Source organism: Athene noctua, chromosome 6, assembly GCF_965140245.1.
Source record: "Athene noctua chromosome 6, bAthNoc1.hap1.1, whole genome shotgun sequence".
In the NCBI taxonomy this organism is placed as follows: Eukaryota; Metazoa; Chordata; class Aves; order Strigiformes; family Strigidae; genus Athene; species Athene noctua.
This window is the reverse complement of record NC_134042.1, coordinates 23,345,615-23,373,177: the sequence shown is the minus strand read 5'-3', so window position 1 is coordinate 23,373,177 and position 27,563 is coordinate 23,345,615. Positions and strand designations below refer to the sequence as shown.

At 35.7% G+C, this 27,563-nt stretch overlaps 1 protein-coding gene across 3 annotated transcripts in view; it reads right to left on the bottom strand.

Annotated features, from left to right (window-relative positions):
* AKAP6 (A-kinase anchoring protein 6) overlaps window positions 1-27,563 on the bottom strand; it is a 297,564-nt gene that overhangs the window by 212,256 nt on the left and 57,745 nt on the right. The gene's annotated exons all lie outside the window — the stretch shown is intronic.

The following is a 27,563-nucleotide window of genomic DNA, read 5'->3' as shown; positions in this document are numbered from 1 at the left end:
TACTGTATTTAGAACTAAATATTTAATTTTAAAATTAGACATAATATTATAGATAGAACCACTTGAATGCACTGTAATTGTAATTTAGAAATGTGTTACAAGGCTATATAGCAGATTCCAACAGCACATTAATATATGGCATATTCCAGTGCAACAGTTCTGAGAAGTCAGCTTATGCTCTAGCAGAATAATTCTCCTAACAGTGCCTCCTAACAGGTTTAGCTTTACAAGAAAACTTTCCTGTGTAAAGTACTGACAGACGTAATGGCTTCTAAGATGTTGATGCTGCTTGAGAAATACTCCACTACACAGTAGGACTGAAGTGCCTTGAAAGAAGCAGGAAATGAGCAGTGTTTATTTAAGTATTTATTCATTTATACATAAGCATATGTATATATAGGCAAATATATTTATTACATGTTGCTAACTGGAATAAGATACTTGATTTATAAAGCACTTCACAGTCAGTGTTGTTCACATCTTTAAGAAAGTGAGACAGCAAGACCTGTGGGTTTGGGTGAGATAAATCTTTTCTGATGCTGACAGAGAAGGAACAGTTTTATCTATGAACAGCCTTGCATTTCTTTATATGCCATTTTATTTTCTAGCCATACGAAGAAAAGTCATAAATTATCTTTGTCTAGACTGTAGCTTTCAGTGATGAGTGTAACTGCTACCGCTGTGCAGGCACAATGAGAAAAAGAAAGGTTGTTGCCGTGCCCGGGCTTGCAGACTAACCCTTTGAAGTTCAATAGCTGGACTTGTCTGTGTGGAAGCTAATGAATCTAAGTGACTTCAAGCCTCAAGTGCATATTTCTGTATTTTATTTGTTTGTATACATTTTATTGCCTGCAAAAAGAGTCATTGTCAATTTACCTTCGAATCGAATCCTGAATTTACACCAAGTTAAATCTTTCATCTTTCTCAGATAATAAGATTCACACAAAATGTCATGGTATCCCTGGATTGTGGCAGCCTGAAGTATAGAGAGGGAAGAAGGAAACGTAAGAAGTACATCGAATTGCAAGTGTTCATATTTCCATATTCTTCTTGGACAACTGAGCTGGGTCTGCAGAGACCTAGCTTTGCTCACAAACTTCCCTCTGCACTGAAGTGGCCATACTGCCGCTGGACTGGAAGTGACCCTGGAAATACAGTAACTGTACTCTCATCGTGTCACACTTGAGCTCATACCCCTGCCAAAGCCTGACTCACACTGCCTAGCAGAGATTGCTGGGCTAAGTCTCTGCCTCTTGCACAGGTAATATAAAATGCCCATGGACAATGAGGGACTGACTAACTGGTAGGCTAAAGATAGCATGACTGTATGTGTGACAAGCTTGGCAAGAAAAAGATTTGCAGGAGCCCTGACCACAAAATTCTGATTTGTAGTCTGGAACTGATAACAAGAAACATGCTTCCCCATACACCCCAAAAGCCTACATTCTTAGGGGATTCTGTAGCTTTTATATTTTCAATACATTTCAACTGTATAATATATATTTCTGTGCAGGTCATCTTCTACCAAAACAGGAAAACCATTAAGCTGTAGAACAAGCAAAAACTGCAACTGTTTTCTCTTTCCCGAGAAGCCACAGCAGGATATCAGCCAATCCTGGCATAATAACTGGCAAGTTTGAGTAAAATGAAAGAAGTATTGATATTTTTAAATAATCATTTTATTTTTATTACACTCTTAAATGTTGAGGTCTCCTCACAGAGACTTTTTCAGCACTTCATCAAGAGGTTTGTGAGAAACTGAGTCACACTGAGCCAATAGGAAACTTTCTGGTCAGCTCAGAAATTCTTAAATAGTATTGATAACAGCAAGTCTGTCAAACCTAATATATATACCCTCTACATTCTCTTAAAATTCTAGCGCTGCCTATAATTCAATATCCTGCTCTCCAAAAATACATTAACCAAATACTAATATATTAAGTAGAAAATTATGAGCCCTCATAGCCATGACTATAAATTAACTTCCAGCAAGAAGACATCTTAAAACCTATACTGACTGTTTAGGTCTCTTAATAAAGGACAGGGGGAGGCCATATTTCATAATGAATAGAGCAGTCTCTCACTCTGAGGTTGAAGCATGAGCACAAAGGATGACAAAAGTATTCGTTGTAATGACCCTTTTCCAAAACATTAGCCGTAGCTTCCTTTGAAGCTCACCATATGAAAAATTTCTAAAATCTTCCATTACTGTTCATATCTCATTATGGCTTTTACAATTTCAAATGAGATTAGGAGCATCAAAAGAATTTTAAAAATCTCTCCTGAAGATTTTCAACTTGAATTTATAGAAAAAACAGTATGTAAATTCTGTTTTGCAGACTTAAAATAAAATTCAGGTAATAATCAAAACTGAGCTTTCTGATTTTGTCTCTGAGATGAGCATACTGCAAAATCAAAGTAAACCAGAAATATTAATTTCTGAGAAATAGATACAGAAAAGGCAAATACTACACCAGCTAAGTTTATCTTTCTTTCAAGGCAATCACATATACATTAAATGCAAAACCTACCTGCACAAGAAACTATCAACTCAGACGAAATGAAAAATATAATATCACTGTAGATGTGACAACAATAAATAGAGACAAAGGGATTGAGAAAACAAATTTTAAAAAGAAACCCCTAGTTGGCAAAGACTGTGAGCAATAGCAAGCAATTTGCACACACAGAGACTGCTCTCCAGCATGAACCCAAGAGTGCTGAATGTGGATAAACAGCAAATGCAGTTCAAAATCACACTCTCAACCCAAACTAAAATGGTAATATAGACATACCCATGGAGGAGCAAAAGGATCTTTTTAGACCTTTTTATACGGAGCAGAAAGAATTCCAACTCCTACTTTACTGATACATTTCAATATCTGAAACAACATTCAGAAAAGGATAAGAAATGGAGCAATAATATTAACGTAATAAGCACCTACTGCACTTGGCCTAGTGCTAAGCATGTACAGCTGCAGCAGAATTTTCCACTGCTTGATGCTTCTGAGCTTTAAAACAAACTTCCACGAATAGCACTTTGGGGAAGAATATGTCAACGACTGCCATTATAGAGATGAAGGTCCTAGCTGGCTTAGCCAGCAAATTCTGAACAAGAGCAATTGCCCACTGATGCATGGGCAGATGGAGAGCAAAAGTAAAAACCTTTTAAAAATCAATGAGAAATTTCTACACAAATGGCAGATGTAATTGCTGCCATAATCTATGGCTGATTTCCCATTCTTCTGACACTTTGTACAAACTACATCAGTCAACAATTTTCCATGCGGTGCCAAATTTTGTTTCAGGGAAGTCAAAAGGCTTTATTATTTTATTCCAATGAAAATCTTTGAAGAAAATAGTCTTGACTAATCAAAAATTCCTGAACCAATTTTGCAGAGAGAACAGATACTTTTGAGCAGTCTGAACATATTCCTCAGGACATGGCACACACACAACTTCATGAGCAGAGAACAAAAATAAAACAAAGGTCCTTTGGAAACAGTACAGCTCACAGAATATTTTGAAAAAGGTCTCCTAAAGCAATGCAAATATGATAATCATCAGAGTGTTCATGTCACATTCAGTCTCCCTATGAAGAGCTACAGAATTCACTAAGTTTCTAATAAAGATAGTAAAATCTAGATACATGGATGAAGTTCCATGTTTTATTTACATTATTCTCAGTCTGTTGGTTTCCTGAGCCTTTACTAAACACATCTCTTCACAATAGAGGTCAAAGTTTTAGCCAAAGTAATGTAATTATAATCTTACAGTGACTATTTCTAATTATACTGTGACCTATAAAAAGTTAGCTGAGTAATGTCTCAGGGGATAGAGAAGGTTGAGCATTAAGTTTCACTTCAGCACACACAAAAAAACTGTAATCTCCTCATCGAAACATGGGACTAAGAGCTTTACACATGACAAACATCTTTTTTTTACTTTCAGAAGTAAAAGATTTAAATTGCTTAAGCCTATGATTGTGATTGCAGAAACTTTCCATTATGTTGAACAGGGAGTGAAAGAGACTGAACAAACTTTTCTCTATATTAGAAATCTACATCCATGGGGAGAAAGATTTGTCAGTTTTGCAAGTTAGATTTACAGTGCACAGGAAATGCAATGTATTATTTCAAACACGTTTAGGTTATGCAATACTTCTAAAGAAGTTGAAAGCCAACCAATTAAAAAAATTTGCTTTTATTGATAAAAAAAAAAATGGAAGCACTGATAATTTGTTGCTTTACACATTTCTAGCATTTTTTAAAATATTTCACTTTAATAGTGCCTTACCTCATTTATACTGGCAGGAGAGTCTTCAGGTATCAGCTTTGCAAAAAAAAAGACTGTCCCATTTCCTTTCCTCAGTTAAAGGAGTTACATGCAACCAGCAATTCAGAAAGTAAGTGTCTGTTTAAAAGACAGACAAGTAAGCCATAGATGATCTGTAACCCAATCCATCTTCAGTGCAGAGTCAACAGCTTTTGTTTTGCATGAAATATAGCAAATAGTCTGCTGTCTCTACCTGTGTTATTGTGCAGATCAAGTTTAGGCCTGTCTGCTCTTTCTTTGCATGTTCTGAACTACAGTAGTGATTTCTCAGCATTCAGACCTGCTGTATGGTGGCTAACTGAAATTTCATCCGACACTTGTAGACTTGCAATTAGCAAGGTTATTTTAAGTGCTGACCTAAGTTCCAGCAGAATGTTTATGGCATTATGACAGGAAGGAATCTAGTATAACATTGGTCACTTGGTAACCCTATAAAACTGATCTCAGAGAGGAGAGACCCATAGGATAAAAGTAAATATCTGACCCCCAATGTACTTTGATTTTCATTTTTAAGCTTCAGATGGAATGGAAATGTTTGCTGGGTTAACATTACAAACCTTAGAATTTATTTTAGGACCTGGTAGATCATATGCTTGGAACAAATGTATTAATAGGAAGTTATGACTTCCTCACTGGAGTGATTCATCACTTACAAAACAGAGTTACTCTTGTAATGCTCACATTTGTAATAATTACCTATAACATTCTGAACAGGAGGAGAAAATCACTTTTGGAGTTGAACTTAGTACAGCTGGATTCTATAACAATACCTTTTCACTTTCTCTTTGGTTATCTTGAAAAGGGCTCCCTCTTCTGTACAGGCCTTTGGTAACCCTCATTTACCCTGGATTCCTTCTGAATTCTCTGGCTATTTCAAAGTCATGTCAAAAGGCTCAGTCATACCTCCACACCCTCATTCGTTGTTTATTCTCATTCCTCGTTCATTCTCATTCCTCCCCCCTCCTTCCTTCTTTTTTGTTCATGGATCAGCTTTCTTGTTCCCACCCATCCTCATACTTCCCATAGTGGCAGATCTAACCTCACAGATGGAACCATGACAAATAGCTCCTCTGACTGCCCCAGACTGGAGCTATAATGGTCAGCCAGCTCATGTGTGTGCACACACACAGAACAAGGTTTTCTGAAAGCACCACAATGAGAAACACTATTAATAGAGAGATGCTTGTTTTAAAGGTGAGAATAAAGGATGAAAAAACCCAAAACCAAACAAACAAACAAAAATCCCCACCAAGAAAAATTGTTGCTTTTGCAAACTGTGCAGTAACTTCTACACATCACTAATCACAATGAAACTGCTCCCTTGGTCTTGTAGCAAAATTTACCTGAGGCAAAATGTACTTTTGAGAATTAAGAATACTGAGAAAATAATAGTGTAAACAACATAAATTCATTTTGTCCTCATTTAAAAAGGTCAGATATATCCTGAGTTACATACAAACTTGAGATGGCATTCAAAACAGTTAGCAACAAGCTGACTGCTAGGGGTATCTTAAATAGCAAAATTTAAGATACAATATAGGCACCAAGCAGAGTCTTCAAATATATCACAAGATTAATAACTAGAGTTTTTGAGTGAACTAACCATTCATACACCTTTGAGATTGTCAACACTCAGAAAGATATTGTAGTCACTACAAACAGTACAGTACCTAAATGCATACACACTTCTGAACTCTGAGTTTAACGACAGAAACATTACTGTTATGGATACACAATCACCTTTTTTCAGAAGAATTCATTTATAAGAGAAGATTTCTTATGAAATACCATAACCTAACTACTTGAAGACATCATGAAAGCATTGGTTTGCTAATGCAGGGGAGCCTCAGCCATCAAAAACTCTAAAGAAGTTAATAAAAAAATTTTTTTTTCTCTCAAACATCCTCTTTTTTAAAACCTGGGAATTACAAAATCTGCATTTACATAGATGTGTTCTCCATTTTAGATCAACTCTTGAACATATAAATTCATTGATTTCTGTAGGAATAAGCAGTAATTTTAAAAAAATGAGGGCAATTTGAGTCAAACATGGCAGGAAAAATACCAGTAAGGTAATTCTTTTGTTTCAGTGCTTATTAAAATATCAGATTAGGACTACTGACTTCAGAGCAGAGGGGAGAAAAATTTGACTGAAGCAGCATTTCCAGGTTTGGCTACAGTTATTTGTTCTGTGCTCAAAGATTATATCTTAAACTGCATTACCCGGTTTTAGTCAAGTTATTTAGAACAATGTATAGGAAGCTCTCTGGCCAAATTAAAAAACAAAACAAAACACAAAAAAACAAAAACAAAAACAAAAACAAAACCACAAAAAACCAAAACATAGCTCAGAAGTATTTCAAATTATTTTAGTTGCAAACTATTTCTGTTCCAGCTTCAAATAATTCTGGTTCAGAAATATTATTTCTTCCATAGGGAAAATAATAAGCTTTCATCAAGTTCTAGTACTTAAACACGTAGACACATAAGCTACAGTAGGTTTATATCCTTTTTACAATATGAAATACATTTTCCAAGGTTAATTAAAACCTCGATTTCGTTTATATGCAACAGTGGCATGGTATCTTGAGATGCTATGAACCTGCAAGGGCTTCCTCTCTTTTGGGACTTAGTTTGTAAAATGCTGAGAAAATATAACTGGGCATCAGTGGCTCAGTTCTCTCTTTGAAACTTGATTCATACCTGCCTAATAGCAGGAAATCCATTTCCTGTTATTAAATACCAGATAACTCCTGGTATCAGCATGTCGTTTGCATTACTAGGTAGTATTTTACTTGTTGATTGCAATCCCTGTTCCAGGAGGGAGCTATAGATGAGTCAAGTTGAGTGAGAAAGGCATGTAGTCTACTGATGAGTTGAAAATGGACTACCATCTTAACCAGAAAAACTATAAAGTTCGTTAATAAATCCATGGTGAAATAAATATAAGCAGAATAATCCACATGATCTGACTCTTTAATATTAAACACTACATGGTAGGAGGATAGTTCAGCAGAGCTGGATGGTTTCATCATAAATGTTTTGAAAGATCTTTATTGCTAGTAGCTCTGCACAACTGGGCACATTTTCAGCAAATTATGCTGGAGATGTGAAAGAGAGAAGGGAGTAAGGAAAACAACTCAGGGGTAGAATTAATGAGTGAGTCATATGTTTTCCCTGAAATACAAATACTTTTAGAAGGATTAGGTAAAATGCAAATGTTCAGTGAAGTGACACTCATGATCAGTTTCATTGCTCATGGGTTAATTTATGCAGTTTAAATGGAATTATTGGGGGGGGTGGGGTGGGGTGTATTTGTTAATGAGGTTTTCAGAAAAAAACAAAACAAAACAAAACATAAATAAGATATAAAAGGCTTCTCATTTCAAACTTGTAACATCACTGTAACATTTTTCAATTATATACTTTTTTTTGAGGTTTAATTCCCATGTTTTTTCCCTTGTGCTATCTTTACCATCTATAGGGCCTACATAATTTATAGTACAAGCTCACATTTTTTATATAATAGACTAAGAATGAAGCCCTCATCTGCAACCAACCTGATCTTTTATGAGTTTGGCAAACAGGGCTGGGTAACACGAGTTAAGCTTATTTCAAGATTTCCAGTTAAATAAATCTTCACTAGAAAAAGTATTAATTTAAATCAATATTTTGCAAAGAAATCTGTGTACAATTTGACTGCAAAAGTTTCTCAAAGCAGAATAGGCTTTGTCTCATGACAGCCAGCTTGAATAAGGGACTCAATGTGCATGCTTTAAAAAAAAATTGTTTTACAGCCTATTATGTTTCTGTGATTCTCAAGTAAGATGAAAGAGACCAAAATTCAGATCTCTTTTCTACCTGGTATTTACTAATACACACAAGTATGGCTATGCATGGAGTATATCAAAGACTTATGCACAATAATTCAAAAAGGGTATCAAGACAAGTGTTGGATGAATTATGTTGTTCTGGCAATTTTTTAGATAAAATTCAATTTGGGGGTTTGAAGATGTCATAGGATGGTTTTATTCTCTTAAGGTAATATGAACAAGTCTAAATACAAGAGCGGGAATTTCAAACTTAATGACGTTTCACTTGACTGATATTTTTATAATTTCCCCTAAAATTTTCCCTAAGCAGCCCCCTAATTCATAAACAAAAAAAGGAAAACACATCAGTTAGAAGCAACCAATAGACTGAAAACAAAACATGAATTCTAACATAACAGTTTTTGCAGTCTGCATATCATCGTAATTTAATTAAAAAATGAAGTTTAACAACAAATCTGTCCCAAGTGCTGGTCCCACTTCATGTATTTGCATTTATTTAATGTCTTCAGAAAAAATGTGTGAAGAAATGCACCTGTGTAAGGCACAGAGAAATAGTATAGGCATTAACCTCTCCTTTTGATAAAGAAAACATCAGTGAATACTGCCTTTGGCATTTTCATTACTGGCATTTAAACTGAAAAACACTGAGAATCATTTTTTTCACTTCATAGCTATTATGTATCCCTTTGTTGCAGCATATCTTCAATTTGCACACAGCAGAGACTAAAGGTTTAATCTGTTCCTCCCTACATTTTCAAATTCTTTCTTTCAGAAAATAAGGAATTAGATGGGGCTGCTTGGAGTGCACACATGTTGGCATCCTATTTATTCTAGCAAAGGAGTGCGCCAAAAACAGATGAAGCTGCAGATTTCACTCACACTGTTCAAGCTTAGTATCCTATTAAAAAAATCCTCAATGCGTTATCATTACAAAATATAAGTTGACATATTCAGAGATATATATTGTAACTGACAGATTCTAAGTGGAGCCAGACTTCTCTGTTATAACATTTCATCATCCTCCTGAAAAAACAAAAGCTGAGTAAGGCTATTGCAGAGGAATTCTTTTTCTAAATTGCATTTCTAATATTTCATAGAGAATAAATAGCTAGACAAATGACAGTTTTAACTTTTGCCCTGAAGAATTTAATCATGCAAAACTCTAAACATGGTCTTTCCTAGGAAATGAAAGGCTGGTTAAAACTGGTTTTCCTTTTCCTATTCCAAGTGACTGATTGTCACATTCCAGACATTTCTAGGCAATGGGATTACATCATTCAAATTTTTTTAATGGAAACAGCTGTTACATCCAATATTCATGACCTTTAAAGTTATTCAGCTGTTCTTTCAGTCCATCTAAGTTGCAGCAAAATGAAACTGCAAAAGACCAAAGAGTTTTATTCCACAGTTAAATGAATGCACATATTGTTCCAAGGCAACAGAAAGAAAACAGCTTAGGGGAAACGCAGCATACAAAAATCTTGGTCTTATCACTGCTTCAATGGACTGTCAGCCACTTATTCATCCCACACACAAAATCAGTACAGTATTTTGTTGCATATTTCACATTTCTTCTTACAAGGGTTTGATGTGCACAGCTGTATGTGTTATGCATGAATAATCCTTATAGGACTTCATAAAAGAAAAAAAAAAAAAAAAAAAAAGAAGGGAAAGCACACAGAGAGATTTTTAAAACAGAGCACAGATACTTCTGAGGATAGGTGCCAGCTCATATAACCAGCCTCTTTTTGAGCTTCAAGTTCAGCTTATCTTACATATCTTTCACTGATTTTGTTTATTCATTGAAGGAAAACATGAGTACATTTGGATAAAAGGAGTTTATCATGTTTCTATAAAGAAACCTATTTAGATGGTCATTAACTTATCAAAGGAAGTTAAACAAAATCCATTACTTCTCATGCTAAAATTTGATCATGCTGGATACATTTCTAGGATGTTGTTATATTGATGTCTGCACCTCTTCCAGGAAACTTGTTTTGTAATAATGCTTACTGCAAAATACAAAACCTCATTTTGATTAAAATGAATTGTGAAGTGTAAACAAAACAGTAAAAGAGCCGTGCTATTACAGAGAGCGAGCTTGCCCTGGGAACAGCCCAAGAAGGTGAAGAGATGATAACAGCAGCGCTGGTGCTATGCTTGTGTATTGGTGGAACTGCAATAACTTGCTCTTACTCCTGATTTTGCTACCAGTTTATTTTGGACTTCAGTACGAGTCATATTGTGTCTGTCTGGTCTGCATTATATCAAATACACAGTGGGTGTGATCATGCTAACTTGCACTCTGTAAACAACTATAAAATAGTGGGTAAAAACAACTAAAATACTAATTTATCCAGTGACCCATGCAGACCTGGAGAAACTGTAATTTTGTATCCAAGACAAAACTTCTGGGGCTCATCTCCAGGGACACCGTGAAATTAAACACTGTCTCCCATTAGCAGCCTTGCCAAGCTGCTATTTTTCTCATATAAAGCACTGTAGAAATAGAACGTTTCAAGGTACTACCAGTATAAATATCTACAAATATAACTATATACATAAATGTAAGGGGTCTATATCAGCTTTACCATTGCAAGATAAAGCATTTTATTTTGTAAGTCTTACTAAGCTGAATTTGAAACATTAGTAACGATTTTTTCTTTCAGATAAACATTAAAAAACCCTTGCGAATTACTACTGACGCTCCAAAGCTCTGTGCATGTGATAACAAACTTCCCCCACTTTTTATTTTCCCCACCCAGAAGCAATGGCAGCTGCTAGGAAATTCCCTCAGCTCCCTGGAGCACTAGGCGGTGCTGCAGCACAATCGCAACGAAAACCTGCCTGCTGTAAAGTAAACCGCATCTGAAATGTCTCACTGCTTTTTTTAATACTGACATTACTACTGAAGACTACTGCATAGAGGATCTGGGTTTTCATGCTGGGCTTTTTTGTTTCTTCCTTTTATTTTTTTACAGAAATTCTACCTTTCTAGGACACTATATTTAGCACGGTTTTCTCACAAAATGATTTAAGAAAGAAATAATGAATTAATGTACATAAAAAATGCAGTTAATTACACACAAAGCCAATACTCCTGAAATTTATAATTTATCTCCCTTACCTTCTTAGACAGTCAACCAAGAATATAAGTTACAAAGATTTTCCTACAATGCTACATGAAACAAAACTTTTACCTTGTGAAACTAATCTCTCTAGTAGGGGTACAGCACCATAAAGACATTTGAATCCCTTATAAAAATAACTCAACAAGGTACAGCATTATAAACATGTTATTTACATCTAAAAAGTAACTCAAATGTGTTACTAAACTCCACATTTGAGTGGTTTCTTGCAGTTCAAGGGCTTCCCAGGAGCATATAGCTGCCATCATGCGCATCTGCAAAACTATGTCCTAAATGTACATTAATTCTCTGTCTTTATATTCCTAAAGGCAGAGGTTTTGATTTTGTGTGCCTGTTTTATCTTTGTTCATTTTGGCCCTGGTAAGTAGGCTTCTATGCACTGGGAAATTTCCCATTGCAGCTGGTTCTGCAAGAATGTAAAGTCTGCTTGTCTGGAACAGTTTGATGAAGTGAGTCCTTCAAAGGAGACTTGAAGCATTTAATAACTGCAGTTTAATAGAGAATTCTTAGAAAATCTTGTCGATGTGTCAGTTACAGTTCCTTCTCAATTGTCATTTTTCACTACCAAAATTAAGCTGCCTCCTTTCTATTAATGTTAATAGCTGTATTTCTTATTCAAGGGCAAGTTATTCAAACAGCAAGACAAAAAACCCAGTATCCATTCAATTATAACAACTGAATCTTGGTCTTTAATAAGGGAACATGCAAGACTAAGTATAAAACCTCCATTAAAGTCAGCAAGATCAGACTCTCTAGTAATGCAGGACTCTGTGTCAACACACAGAGCCAACTGCTGACTAGTTAACTGGCTGCAGGAACATGCCATGACCCTACTCAAAACAGTTTGAAGCAGAAGCAAGTCCTACACCCTAAGAATCTACAAATTCATTGTTCTGAGCATACTAGAAAAGGTATTAAAGATTTTAAAATGAACTTTCTCTTTACTCTTCTATGGTAAGAGAAATCACACAAAGTCAGACTTTAAAAAAAAATACACTAGAATGAAATAAGGCCCATGTGTAGAGAATGGCATTGTCCTCTACTTCCCACCTTCATTTCTAATGCAGTAAGTATTTCTTAAACATGTGCTCTGGCAGGCTCCTGCCCTCTCCACAGAATGTGGCACTGGTCCAGGTTAAGACAGAAAGAATGGCTTTTTGAAGTAGCAGTTCAGCATGGTAGCAGATGACTCGGCAATGTGCTCTGGTGAAGGGCAAACAGGAAGAAGAAAATGAAAAAGGACAAGAATCAGATGGGAGCTTTGAAAGACAAAAGTTGTGAAAGAACCTGAAAATGGCAGAAAGGAAAAGAAAACAGAGGAGAGAGGCGGGAAAATAAAGCTAGCAACAGATAGCTAGCAACTGATTTGCAACTTAAAGTAAAATTCTTGAGCTGGTCTGCACCGCCACATGTATTCTTTTGAATAGAGGAAAATGCCTTTTTCTGCAGCTTGTAAGACACCTATATAATGTGGGATTTTCCTTGGTGATTTTTCAAGCAACCTCTGTAATAACTTACAGGTGTGGCCCTGTCATTCCAATTCGCCATCTTTTTTAGCTCTCCTATATAAGACAACACAGTAGCAAAGAAAATCCAGCTAACAATTAAGAACGGGTGCAAAATTCACAAATCAATCCCAAATACTGTAACTACAAAACTAAGAACTGTGGTTTGAATTGCAGTGATCACCATGAGGTCTTTGCCACTCAGATGCCTAGTTTGATGCTGTATTTATTTATTTCTTAGCATTAAAAAAAAAAAAAAGTGAGAATAGACTTAGACATTGACAGAAATTATTTCATTCATAATTAGGACCAAGAAAGAATGTGGAACAGATCTGAGTCAGGGAAGCTATCCTTGTAGATCTCAGATAAAAATCAAATGAATATAATTTGAATTGTAATATGGTAAAAAAGCATGTCTTCAGCATTCCTTACTTATTCTACCTGAAATTTGAAAGAAATACAGCACTGTCAGTATTTTGTGTTTCTTTGAAATAAAACAATTCTATTCCTAACCAGAGATGCAATGTTCCTGTGGAGAAAAGAGACTGGCTCCCTTCCCGTGTATACTTTTCCTATTTACCTCTGCCTTAATCCCTCATACAGAACTGCTGGCCTAGATTAATAAACAATGTGGATACTTAAACTACTCTTTGAAGAGAAGATTATATTTGTGTGCATCATATGCAAGAATCCATATGCAGTTACACACATTTACAAGTAACGCACTGTGTAACATTTGCAATTTTAATCCAATGTATCAGAATTGTCCATTTCAAGTTAAGATGCTAGCCCTATGTGAAAAACAGGTAAAGAAGGGATCCTGTACCTGATTATAGACAAACAAATGTGTATCAAACTGTACTGTCTTCACAGTTAAACCAAGCATCTAAACTTTCAAGAAATGTGTATGAAAGAAGTCCAGATGACCTCAGCAAAGAAAACATCAGATAGCTTAAGTGGTACCACATCTATATAAATCCTACTGTATCACCTTCGGAAATATCCCTCTACACTTCATTTTATCACAAGTCTCATTATACCTGATAATATTTTTAAATATCCAGATTGTAAAATTCATTTATTACCTCAAAATCCTGGATTTAATTAAAAGGTTTCTAGCCTTGCTTTCTTCTTAAAAATATAGCCACAAAATAACTACTGAAGAGTAAGAATATTCAGTTTAGTATTTCAGCTCTGTGATTTTAGAGCATAGTTGGCTAACAATTTTGCAGACTTCCATTTGACAATTTTGTGTTCTAGCTGCTGGACAGTGCTGGAATGTAGTGAAAAATTCCAGTCACACCTTTCATACAAACTGATTGGCTGGTGTATAAACCACTTTGCTCATCCCACACAGCTTAATAGATTTAAAAATTCAATTCTGTTTCCATTATTCTAGAAGTCATTTTGGATACTTTACTGTATCCAATATACCGATAGTTTGCACCATTTACAATATAGCATTGCTCCTTAAATACAACTTCTGCTTCCCAAAGGACATTAGCAATATTTTGTCATATCAGAAGTTTTCATTCCGTCAGTGCACTAAACAGACACATAGACACAGAATAGCGCTCAATAACTATGAAAAACAAGGTGAACTGCAAACACCGAGATCTTACATAAATTAAATTATACACTACAGTGAATTGTAGCATAGAAGCTATATATACACTATATAATGTAGTATTTTAAGGCAGATAATTCAGAAGAATCTTGGAGAAAAAGCAGAGATGCATGAGGAACAAGTGGATATACATATACTGAGGTAGTAGTGGCACTGAATCTCTTTTACAGAATTACAAACATAATATATATACATACACATATATTTATGCATATATATATGCCCCTACATATATATATATATGACTTTTTTAACATATTTCAGAATGTCAGATCACAATCACATTGGAAATGAATATATAAAATCATCTATTCCCTATACATTTCCAGATAAATTATGATTAAATCTATAGAGCGTATTCTGCAGAAACGTTACTTGCTTTCTCGCCTTTCAAATGTCTGCATAGTTTATGATCAGAAGCAAATGTACTCATCAGAACACAAAGAGATGAATGGCTACACTAAAAGATAAGCCTGTATATTGTAAGTTGTTTCAAGTCCCTTTTGAAGTATGTAACCACAGCTAAGGGCAGGTATGGTTGCAGGGCCAATTGAGGAGAATAAAAGTAATATAGTCCACTGAAATTTATGAGATTAATTTTCTCAGCTAATACAGATTATGAAAAGTACACTGCTCAACGGGAAAGGGAAATTGCAATGTATTACTAGACTCAGTAGATTTTACGTTTTGTGAAAACTTATGAAAGGTCTCTCAGAATTCTGGAGTGCTACGATTGCTAATGTAGCGCTGCTTTACGACTTCTAAATTACATGTGTTTTCCAAAAAGAAATGGAAACATTTCCAAAAAAAGAAGTGCTCCATCTTGAAATCTAAGACCTAGAATCATAACTGGCTCCACAAAAGCTATTATCTTCCTCCAGGGAATCATTTACAGGGAGAAATAGGAGAGAGCATTCCTAAAGCTTTAACAGATGGAACTGGTAGGTAATTAATTATCCTTTTCCTCCCTGTTTCTACACAGTCCCTTGTAAAAGGTTCAGCTCCTGTTCAAAGAGAAGACTTGTTCATCTGCCTCTGATTCTGCACAATGTCACTAGAGACAGTTACATGGATCATGTTAAAATCTTCAGCTCAGATCTTTTGGATGTATGTAATACTGCTAAATGCTTTTTTACACACAAATCAGGAAAGCATAAGACAATCCAAGAAAACAAATCTAGTGTGTATTTATAACCTTTTTTTTGAAGATTACTTCACTATACCTACAACATCAGTCAGACATAAGCCTGAATCAACGGTCTGACCAGACTTGACACCCAGCTATATTTGTTAGATGCAAACAATGAGACCAAGCTCCAGAGCAATCCTTAAGAGAAGGTCAGGATCCAGCACAGCTGCCAGACTGCCCCAAGAAGAACAGATGAGGCCACATGAACTTCATCTCAATCCTCCAGAAGACATCTCACACACCTCAGTCATGGGATGGATACTATGCACAGAGCAACATTTCAATTGAAAGTATAGCTACAGAGACACGTCATCGCATTCTCCACAGGAAAATACACAACACCCTTTTGTTGTGCTTACTTGCTTGTTAGTTGTGAGATTTTAATTGATTTATGAAGGAATTGCGTCAATTCACAGAAGGCTATTTAATGGGTAATTATACAGAAAGGGATTTCAGTTCTGAAGAAAAATTCCTATAATTCAAGAAGTAAATATCCAAGGCTATTTAAAAATCACAGACTTGTGGAACTTGTTCTTACTAAAATGCAAGTGTGTTATGTTACTGAAATATTCATGTTGCATTTCTGTCGTGCAGATGGCAATCATCCTATAAACTGAAATTTCTTCTGTCAACTCCCTCACAATAAAAGCCCATCAGGCAATTTTAACAATAATGCAGTAAACTAAAAAATTCCTTGCTTTTTGTGCAATTTTCTGTGCCTGTTCTTTGACTGCTCCCTTATGCCATATTACAGGTTTTAGGTATCTATTATAGGTGACATGTAAAAGCAACAAACCCTGCCAGTATAATGACTAATAAGCAGTATGTCCACGAAGCCTACTGAAATATGCAAAGCAAGAAAACATTTGTCAACATAGTAGTTCACAATGCAGATCAGAACAAGATTACTGTTATAAAACATAATAATATGCTACCTTCTCAACTACATATAGACTCAAGACAATCCTCAAGAAAAAAATCACCAGAAGGATTTGTGGCACTGGTTTTTGTCTGTATGCTTTTGTTTATATATATATACACACACACATATATATTTACATATATATTCTTAAAATAAATTCAGACCATTGAAATAGTATTTAGTTTTTTCCAGTAAATCTGGACATCAGTAGGTGTTATTATCATCATATATACATATACTAAACAACAAAATACATTCCCTCAGAAAATGTTTTGGTTAATTAATTTGCACGATGACTTAACATACATTTTTTCACCATACTGAAAAGTATTTATATCATTACATCATTATATCCAGTAAACATTTGTGTTTGAGTCAGATTAGGATACAGACTAGAGAAGACTGTAATAGGTAACATCTGTGCTGGAATCTGATATTTTACTTTAACATTTCTCCAGAGACCATTGGTAGAGTACATTAGCTCATCTTCTAAAGCCTGTATTAGCATATTTTAACATAGGAGCAATGTGAAGTGAGAAGAGGGAGAAATAATCATTATATGTGGTCAAAGTGCACTTACATGCATTCATGTATTACTGAGGTCTAAACCAGAAATTCTGGAATAAGCACATTATACAAAAGTGTAGATATCCTACTGAGAGTGACATTTTGCAGTTTTTATTGTTAAAACTAGATGAAGAAACAGAGTGGTAAAACACCCACTTTTTTCCTTATCTTAGATCTCCAATTCCCTTCTCACAGACAAATGTTCATCTTCTCCTGTCTCCTGACTGCTGAATAATCCAAATGTCTATTTTAGGACAACCTTAAGACCTCCATAGTGTCGAAGATGCTACTCTACTCATATCTACACCCCTCTGAATTACACATCACCCTTCTATGTCCAAATGCATTGCTCAAACTAATGAATGCATCTCTATCCTCACAAGAGTAGCACTCCCTTGGAGGGAATGTTACAGGTTTTAGTATTTTTGCTTAGCACATCCTTACTCGTTTGCTTTGAAGAAACTCAAGTTAATTTAATTTGTACCCTTGTATTAAGTGGAGGACTTCAATGCTCTGCACATTGTTCACAATTCCTTTCCAAAGGCCATGTGTGTGGATCCCGAAAGAGTCAATTAGGTAATCTATGCCCCTTTTTTTAATTTTTTTTTTTTCTTTTTTAAAAATCTCTTTTGCTCAAGCACAGAAGGGGTACCCAGTGCTGGTGTCTTCTACTGCTCCAAGGAATGTTCAAGTCTCTTTGTCACAAGAGTAGTAATTCCAAACATTTGGTCTCCTTTCCCTGCTGTTCTAGAAAGAAAGTCCAAGATTTAAAAGGGTCCAGCACACTGTCTGCAACATTTATTATTTATTCATTTATCCTGATAAATTATGTAAACCAGATCCTCCATTATCACTGGGGTTACCTGTTTAGTGCTTTCCAGCTCTTGGCTGCTTTCATTCCCTTGATACATAGATAACAGTAGACTAACCACATAGTTCTCACTTTTCTACTCAGAAATGATATCACAACATATAGGAATTTCTTATTGTTTCTTTACTTTTTCTTCTTTTTATTAGCTCCATGTTCTTTCATCTTCTTATCATATTCTAACCAGTTTTCCATCTTAATTTGATCCCCCAAATAACGACCAGTTTTCTTTAGAAGGCAACAGAATCTCCTGTAAAGTATCCACACTCTTTGCATCCATACTACGTCTCCTATGGCATCCAAGCAGACCATTAAAGGACAGTGGGTTTGCATAAATATGGGCTATATCAATAGACCTATTTACTAAATTCTAACAGGAGAAAGAAAATAAGTTTAACTTCATTGTATCTGCAGACTGAACAATACCTGCAGGAAAGGAGGAAAGGTTTTTTCTATGAGGCTGAAAGGCACAGTTTAAATCCAGCTAATTTTTAAAGAGAATTGTGTTAACCTGACATTATTTGGGGTTTTTTTAAAAAAAAAAAAAAATTCATTATCACTGTGCATTATCTAAACATTAATGCTATACAATTTAATTTTCAAATTGCAGTATTATCCACAGCTACACTAGTTCATAATTGAAAATTAGATTACAAAAGTTAGTGTTTATCATTTTTTCTAAGGTTACTGTTGAAAAACAGATTGTCTGGATATTATTAAACCAATATATTCTCTAACAGTTCTCAGGTACTTGAAGTTAAAAACATGTAAGAGCCTACATAGACTTGACTCTTACTTATAAAATATTTGTAACAGCAAAAATGGCTTCAGCACTAACAATAATATATGATTAACATCCATGTATTTATTGAGAAATGTTATAAGTACTCAGAACAGTTGGGGTTTTTTCCATTAGAAACTTATGATTGGACTTTAACAAGCAGAACAGAATAAACATTAGGACAGAAGGTAAGCAACAATACTGTCCTGAATCATGTTGCTCAGTTACCATTTATCTCATAGATATCTAAACACCTCAGGTACACGTCCGTTGCTCATTCCATTAAGAGTATCCAGTTGCCTAAAATTCTGCATTTCTGAGCTCAGACTACCACCAGTCCTGGCAAGTCTGAGAAACATTACATTTAATTTCTAACCCTAACATCATTTCCATCCTTGAAGGCACTGACCCAGTAAGTGAGCAAACACCATGCCTAACATCTCCATAATTACACACTAAATAGGAAACAGCATTAGCCTCTATTTATGTTTGATAACATATAGCCAAGGGGTGAGGACAATTTCTGAGGGATGTGGAAAAAGGTGGGTTTGCTCCACTCAGGCAGAAGAGAATTTAGCCTAAAAACTACAAAACCAAGATGACTTTTATAGGTGTGATGTTATCATAGTAAAGCACATTAAGATTTGGGAAATAAGTCATGTCTTTTTCCTTAAAAACATCAATCTGAGCAAGACTGTAGAAATGCCATACAATTTGGAAGGCTTCTAAACAATGTGATTGTTTGACTAGATACAGTTTGAGAAACAGGGATTTATTTCTGGTACTCCATGTTTTTCATTCTGGCTTTTTCCCAAAACAGGGGAACATGCTCAGGGCATAGAGGAAAATTTAAAAATTAAAAAATATAGGCACACCCAACTGCTCAGAAGATAAGAAAAGCTTATAAACTCATCCGTTTGGTGTTCAAGCCTGGACTGTAAATAAAGGGTAGCCTCTGCCAAACCCAACTTCAGAACAGTTAATCTGTATTTACCAGCATTTACAGTCAACTGCCCTACTGACTGCTGTGATTCCACCAAGCTGTTCATAGACAAATTAAGTAAGAATACAACTTCTTAACCAACCAATTGCTTCCTTTAAACTGGTATGAAATCTTGTGTTTACAAAGCACAGAACTAACACATAAACCAGATACATATCAGTACTGTGTTCAGCTCTGGAGGCCCCAACATAAGAAGGACATAGACTTGATCAAGCAAGTCCAGAGGAGGCCATGAAGATGATCAGGGGGCTGGAGCACCTCCCCTGTGGGGACAGGCTGGGAGAGTTGGGGTTGTTCAGCCTGGAGAAGGCTCTGAGGAGACCTTTTAGTGGCCTTCCAGTACTTAAAGGGGGCCTACAGGAAAGATGGGGAGGGACTCTTGATCAGGGAGTATAGGGAAAGGACAAAGGGTAATGTTTTTAAACTGAAGGAAGGTAGATTTAGATTAGACATAAGGAAGAAACTCTTCACTATGAGGGTGGTGAGGCACTGACACAGGTTTCCCAGAGAGGCTGTGGCTGCCCCCTCCCTGGCAGTGTTCAAGGCCAGGTTGGACAGGGCTTTGAGCACCTTGGGCTAGTGGAAAGTGTCCCTGCCCATGGCAGGGGGGTTGGAACTAGATGATCCTTAAGGTCCCTTCCAACCCAAACCATTCTATGATTCTGTATGTTCTGCTAATATATAAATGTATCAAGCTATCATTATAGCATTATATATATGTATTATTATATATCATCTGCTCCCATAGAGTGACTTATGAGTGCCTGACATTTTTGGAGTGTGTAATACATTTAGTCGGAAAAGCAACTTGAATGTAAGAAATATGATAGATCCTACAGTTTAAAAATAAACATCCACAAAAAAAACTGGTTTTATCCAAATAAATCCTATTACCTATCAGTTAAATGCTAGGTGAATTAAAGCATATCAAAAGTTGCCCTACTGAGGTTATTGGAATAAGCGTGCAATAAATAAAGCTTTTGACTAGAAGCTTAGTTAGAATGTGCTCTTGACCCTAAGCCTTTCCCTCCAAAAAAACCCTTTAACCAATACCAGTGTAATATAAAAATATTTTATGTGTTTACATACATTTATTCAACTGACAATATACCATATAGCTAAACAGGTTTTTTATCTTGTCTTTCACCATACTTCCATAAGCAAACTTGGTTTTGATTTGCAGCCAGTCAGGTAGCATATTTCTGCCTACGTTGTATTTGTATTAAGCCCCCTGGCTTAAAGGAAAAAAAAAAAAAAAAAGTCACAACTGCAGTCTGCAGTTACATAGATTGTAATCTACAAAAACTATCAAATCCTTGGAATCTCTATGCATAAAAAGCAGTGTAATTCATGATATATTTATAGATAAATTACTATTTGTTTAGTGTTTAAGTGCTTCACAAATATATGACCTGGCATCAGATGAGAGTTTGGGTTGGATTTGGGGGGGGGGGAAAAAAAAAAAAAAAAAAAAAAGATAAAGGCAATGTGATTTTACATATGTTTTCCTTGAAATAATTACTCTAACATAGAAATATTGCATTTACACTGAGAACCAAGATCTAAAGTTTTCTTACTAGATTTGCAACAAAGAAATCCTGGTAACTCAGAACTGTGAGTCTACATTACAGCTGCAGCTAGCATTTTCTTTTTTACATTTGAAGTTAATAAAGAGCTTGAAGGTTCTGATTAATTTTCTAATTGCTTCAGATCAGCAATTCACACCAAAACCTCAACTATTTCAAGAAAATGCTCTTTGAAAAATCCTTCAGTAAATTTGCAGCATTCAACTGAAGCATTTAAATTCTTTCAAACTTTAAAATTTCCAGATTAATTTTCTCAGAGAAGTTTACAGTCTTAATATGATTAAGGAAACTGAAATTTTTCAAGTGTCATTAGTTTAAGAGTCCCTTTGAGATGCAGAGTCCTACACATTTAGGACATGGTAACTAGTTCAGTATGAAAGAAGTTACATTTTCCCTGTACTTATAGTCCACCTTCATTTTAGAGGTTTTTGGTGTGCACATTCTGTCCTCTAGCTACAGACAATCTAGAATAGCTCTTAAAAACTGAAAACAACATTTCAAAGTGGAAATATCATATTGCACAGATAACCTTTAAATGTTCATTTTTGTTATCTGAATAGCATTTCAATTATGTTTAAACTAATATTATTTCATATGCAACTTAATGTGACTTCTTAGCATAGGATTGTTAATAGTGCCAAAATAAAATAATTACCATATTACCAGATCTCCATCTGTTTGCTAGACATGAGACTCTCCGCAAGTAACAACAATTGCACAAATCTATGTGCAACAATTTGATGATCCTCAGACCTAAATACAATAGTATGTCTTTAATTTGTCTCCATTGAGCCACACGTCATAGTTTATAGTTAAATGTCTACTTTTACAGACACTCTTACTAACACCTACACGTGGAAGGTATGAAACTATTTGTCAGAGAAATCTGTTTCATGAAGCATTAATGGTTAAACACACCCAGAACTCTCATGAGAAATATTTCTGTGAATTTAAGAGCTATTATTTCTCTTCACCTCCTTTTGAATAATAACTCTCATTAATCTGCATAGCAACCCTTCACTTGAAGTATCAGGATCATATCTTGCCTGTAAGCAAAAATAGAACTGAACAAAGTTGCAGTCAACTTCTCCAATTGAGGTTTTCTTTTCCCTGTCGAGTATAACAGTTACCTTTTGTAGCAAACTTCTTTCAAGATCCACAAGTCCACACAGTATTTCCATTAGGAGCGTCATCTACACAACCTCCTCTAAAGGCTGCCACTAACATTTTCTGTAATCATTTCTAAAACATCAATTATGTTATGGTAACATGATGAGGCTTAATGCTTCTCCAAGTTTTCTTATAATGTACAGTGTAGAGATTCAGACTCCAGGAAAACTTCACCTGTGCGTTTAATTAAAGATGGTTTAGACAGCACAGCTGAAAAGCTGTACAACTACAGAAGTAAGGTATGCTGTCGCATGCTGCAGAATAATAGAGCCATTGAGAGTCATCAAACCAAGGGTGAGAAGAAAGAATAGTCCTGTTTCTAATGTTACAGAAAGATGTGTGGTAGATGTGGTGCATCACAGCGCTGCTAGCACTGAATAAGTCCTTTCACAGGTTAATATAAAGACAGTTCTGAGTTCTGAATCCAAGAAATTGAACTTATTGAAGTTATCTTTGGGAGTCAGATGTATTTTGAGTCACTTATTTTTGAGTAACCTTGACAGGCCTGAGAAGTGAGCACGTGCAAACTTTGTGAAGTTCAACAAGGCCAAGTGCAAGGTCCTGCACATGGGCCAATGCAATCTCAAGCACAAATACAGGCTGGGCAAGGAGTAGATTTAGGGCAGCCCTGTGGAGGACTTGGAGGTATTAGTGGATGGAAAACTGAATATAAGCCAGCAATATGTGCTCGCAGTCCAGAAAGCCAGCTGTGTCCTGGGTTTGAGCAACCTGGTCTAGTGGAAGGTGTCCCTGCCCATGGCAGGAAGGTTGGAACTAGATGATCCTTAAGGTCCCTGCCAACCCAAACAATTCTATGATTCTATGATTTTTACATCTGGAAAAAAAAAAGATTTTTGCTCTTGAAAGGAACTGATATAGGAAAAAAAATGTTGAAAAGTGCTCATAAAAGTAATTTATTCCAGCCTTCATTATTTATTTAGTATTTAGCAATCGGCAATATTTATTTATGATATTTATATATCAGCAATATTTAGTATTATTTATTCAATAAAAGCCTACTGAATTCAAGAGGAGGGGATGAGAGAAGATGACACCTACAGTACCCTGGTTTTACATTTTTTCAAAATATTTGTAATCGAATGAAAAAAAGGAATAACCTGTATCTAACTGCAGATATATTAGAAACTTACACCCTTTAGTAGCTTGCTTTGATAATTTCTTACACTCTTCTCTTATCCAGCATTTAAGTATATGAAGAAAAACAACTAAAAATTATTTGCCCCAAAAAAAGTGGAAACAGAAATAGCAAAAGAATAAGGGTTACATGATATTTAACCTCTATCCAAAGTTCATGAAAATTTTTTTGTAGGAATCAGGAGGAAAGATGAACGATCCAGTCGGGAGATGTTTAAGGCTGACCCAGAAATCCTGGAAAAAAGATGACTGAAGTCTCTCTACTTGGAAAGAGAGAAAAGATCAGTGATCAGTGGTCTGCAAAAATCTAATGTCACTATCATAGCACAAAATGTGTTTGTTTCTATGTCAATATATAAGTTTCAAATATTCAAGCCACAAAGCAGCAGTGGAATGCTTTACTCCACAACAAGTTAGAAGAGACATCTCAAATACAGAAGATTATACTAGATCATCCAAAATGACAGTTTTTTCAAAAAGAGAGAAAGCAGTAATCAATGAGATGAAACACCAGACCCTTCCCTGAGAGGCTTAAGACATATAAAGTAAAGCAGAGAAATGGGAGTTGAATTCAAGCGGGACCTCAGGATGATTCCAAAAATGAATGTGCTGTAAAAGCAAGCATATTTTATTCAGAACAAAAAAGCTAAATGGATCATGAAAGCATCTCAGCAGGTTAACACAACAGGACAGAGAAATTTTAGATTTGCTTGTAGTAAAACCATAATTTTTTTCATCTCTTTTACAAATATTTGCAATTGGTAGCAGCTACACAGAACATGTAAAGATGCAAATGTATCTTAGCACAGCTTGAGTTAAGAGTGATGACCAGATAAATGACTAGTATAAGGCATTCCAGACTCCAGAGAGTTATGATTCATACATCTAGCTTACTGAAGCACTCATGTGAAGCCGGGCTTTCCAGGAAATTTCCCAAGGGACGGCATAAGACAAGCCTCCCACTCATGCCGTGTGGCTAGTTCTAAGACAGGGCATTGCAAAAGTGAGAGAAACAAATATTTTCAAAGGATCAGTGGTGGCTAGTAAAGCCCTAAGTCACGTAGCATGAAAAGAGAGTGGCAGCAAACACCAAGATCCCCAGGGAACAGGCCACAAAAAGGAAACAATGCTCTTGATTACAGAAAGAACAGACAGGTCAGATCTGCAACAGGGATACAGAGCAAATATGCACAAGAGGAAGAGATGATCTGTTTGCTGAGCAATTTTTCCAAGGAATAACTTTAAAAGTATGCTATGGCTTAGATCGTCAAACCAGGCCTATCACCACAAACCAACTGACAGCCAGAGGAAGTAAACTAACTTTAAGCATCCAAAATGAATAGAAAGCTGCATGAAAAATGGAATGGGACCTCTCCTGACTGAGGAAAACAAATTCTGAGAAAATGAAAAATTATTTGCCTTACTACTACATTTTGAGTTTAAAAATTATATTCAGAACATGTTATGTTATAGACTTTTATCCTGAGTCTGTATCATTCATTTTGCCTTTATGATTTGGACAAAGGAGTAGAGAGAAGGCTTCTTAAATTTGCAGATGACAACAATATGTATGCTTGGGGGAGATACTTCAAACATACCAGAACACAGAACTGGAACTGAAAAAGTCACAGACCCACTTGAGAAACGCGAAACAACAAGAACTCCCCCAAAAAACTCAATAATGGACAAAGGCAAAATCCTACATGTAAAATTCCACAGATAAAATCGTTAAGACTGCAGTGAAAAACCCACAGTGCAGCAAAGGAGGCTGGGATTTATAGTGACTCACAAGCTGAACATGAATCAAGCATCTCCTGCTGTTGTGAAAGGAAGAAAATACTAAACTGGTATGTATTGTTTGAATGACATGTGAAATACTCTTTCCAGTCTACACAGCAATGGTAAAGCTTCACATTGAGCCCTGCATCCAGCCTGGACACAACAATTCCAGAAAGACACAGATCAGTTGGAAGGAGACCCTCAAGGAGAATTATCAGACCACAGAAGAAATTAAAAAAAAGAGGATCTATATGAGTTTATGTTTTGGTGATTTTTTGCTTAGCTGATTTTCATCAAGTTGTGAAATGCAAGGCAATACCAGGATAAACAATTAAAAATATATCTGAAGTCTGAATAAAAGCACTTCCACGATATTTTCTTTTACAGTCTTAATTTTGTCTGCATATAGGTTTAAAAGTAAGCAGACTTTGAAGTCATACGTGTTTGTTAAGACTTTGTCCTAATGTGTTTGTTAAGACTTTGCCGTGTTTTTTACTACTATTTCAGACCTTTTAAAAGATTTTTCTTTTGGTATTACTTCATGAAAAATTTAAGAATATATCAAATATTTTAAAAATATTTTCAAACACAAGTCATTATCGTGCATGCCACAGATACACACATGAATAAACACACAGAAAAAGAGCATTTCCCTGTGACTCCAGGGTCTGTACATAGAATATTTGACAGCAACAGTGACAGCCCCCCCCCAGTCTCACAGGCCAGATAATTGCAGATAATTGTGGATAACTGAGATTCCTTCATATTATTCTTTTTTCCTTTTTTATGGTTGCATTAACCATATTTCTTCCTTGTCCCAAACAATCCCTAGGTGCTCCAACAATCGTTTACATGGAAAAAAGCATTAGGAAAGTATTTTATGAACTACCATCAACTCTTGCAATTTCACAAATAAACTCTAAAAAGGAGAAAAACCTATTCATTCACTGACCTCCATGCAGAAATAAAACATTTTAGTGGATGTATGAAGGTGAGTTATACATACAGAACATTCTCATTCCATAAGTAGGCACAGATCAGTTCTGCTTGTGCTGAGCCAGCCCAAAGCTGCGTATGAACACCATCCACAAGCTCCACAGCCCTTTAGTTTCAGCTCAGCACTGCACTAATAGGGCCAGAAGTAATTCCAGATCAAACTGTCAGTGAGTCCAGCAAGATTTGTTATGTCTGCCTACAGAAATACCTTTTAGGCCTATTTGCTAAAAACCTATTGCATGTTGTGGACATAGTCCTTTCTCTCACCAAAAGCTGGCAACGTCTACCCTAAATTTTACAGAAAAATAGTGGAACCATAAAATCTCAAGATCAGTTCTCTATTTGATTAGGATTGATTACAGTACAATTGCTCTATGGTTAGTGCCAGTACACAGAGTCATATTTTAAGACAGCCTACAGCTTCAGTCCTAAAATAAACACAAATAAAATACCATTGCACTGAGTATGAAGGAAGACAGCTCAGGCTGAAGAGATAACATTTGCCTGCTATTTTTCGAGACTGTTTGCTGCCTTCAAAAGCATGCTTTATCTGCTGCAGCAAGGCATGCAAACAAATATACACATACAGTCCCAGACAATATTTATTTTAATTTCTCCTTGAATTTCCTTATCTTAAAGATTCAACACTGAAATTTAAATCTGAGACCAAGACAGAGCATTGTTTAAAGATACTTGTGTTCAGTTGTCAGGATTGGGGAAGGGAGACTGTTGCTCTTTCAGTCTACAAAAAAAAAAAAAAAAAAAAAAAAAAAAAAAGGTTGATTTACTGGCTGTGACTGTTCAAATCTTATCACTTCATACTTCTTACTGAGACTCAGATCTGAAAAAAAATTGTGCACATTTACTATTTTGTATGTAGTTATGTCTGAGTTCAATCATCGACATAACCTTTATGTGACTGAAAGGCCAGACATCAGACCACCTTCCTACCGTCCTGCCTCTGAAACTTGTTTAGTTTTCAAATGAGCAGCCATGCTTATTGGGACACCAACTTGGGTACTGAAGCCCATTAAAATCAATAGGAATGTTTCTGGGCACTTCTGAGATATCCGATCAGGTTACTATTAGTATCATATT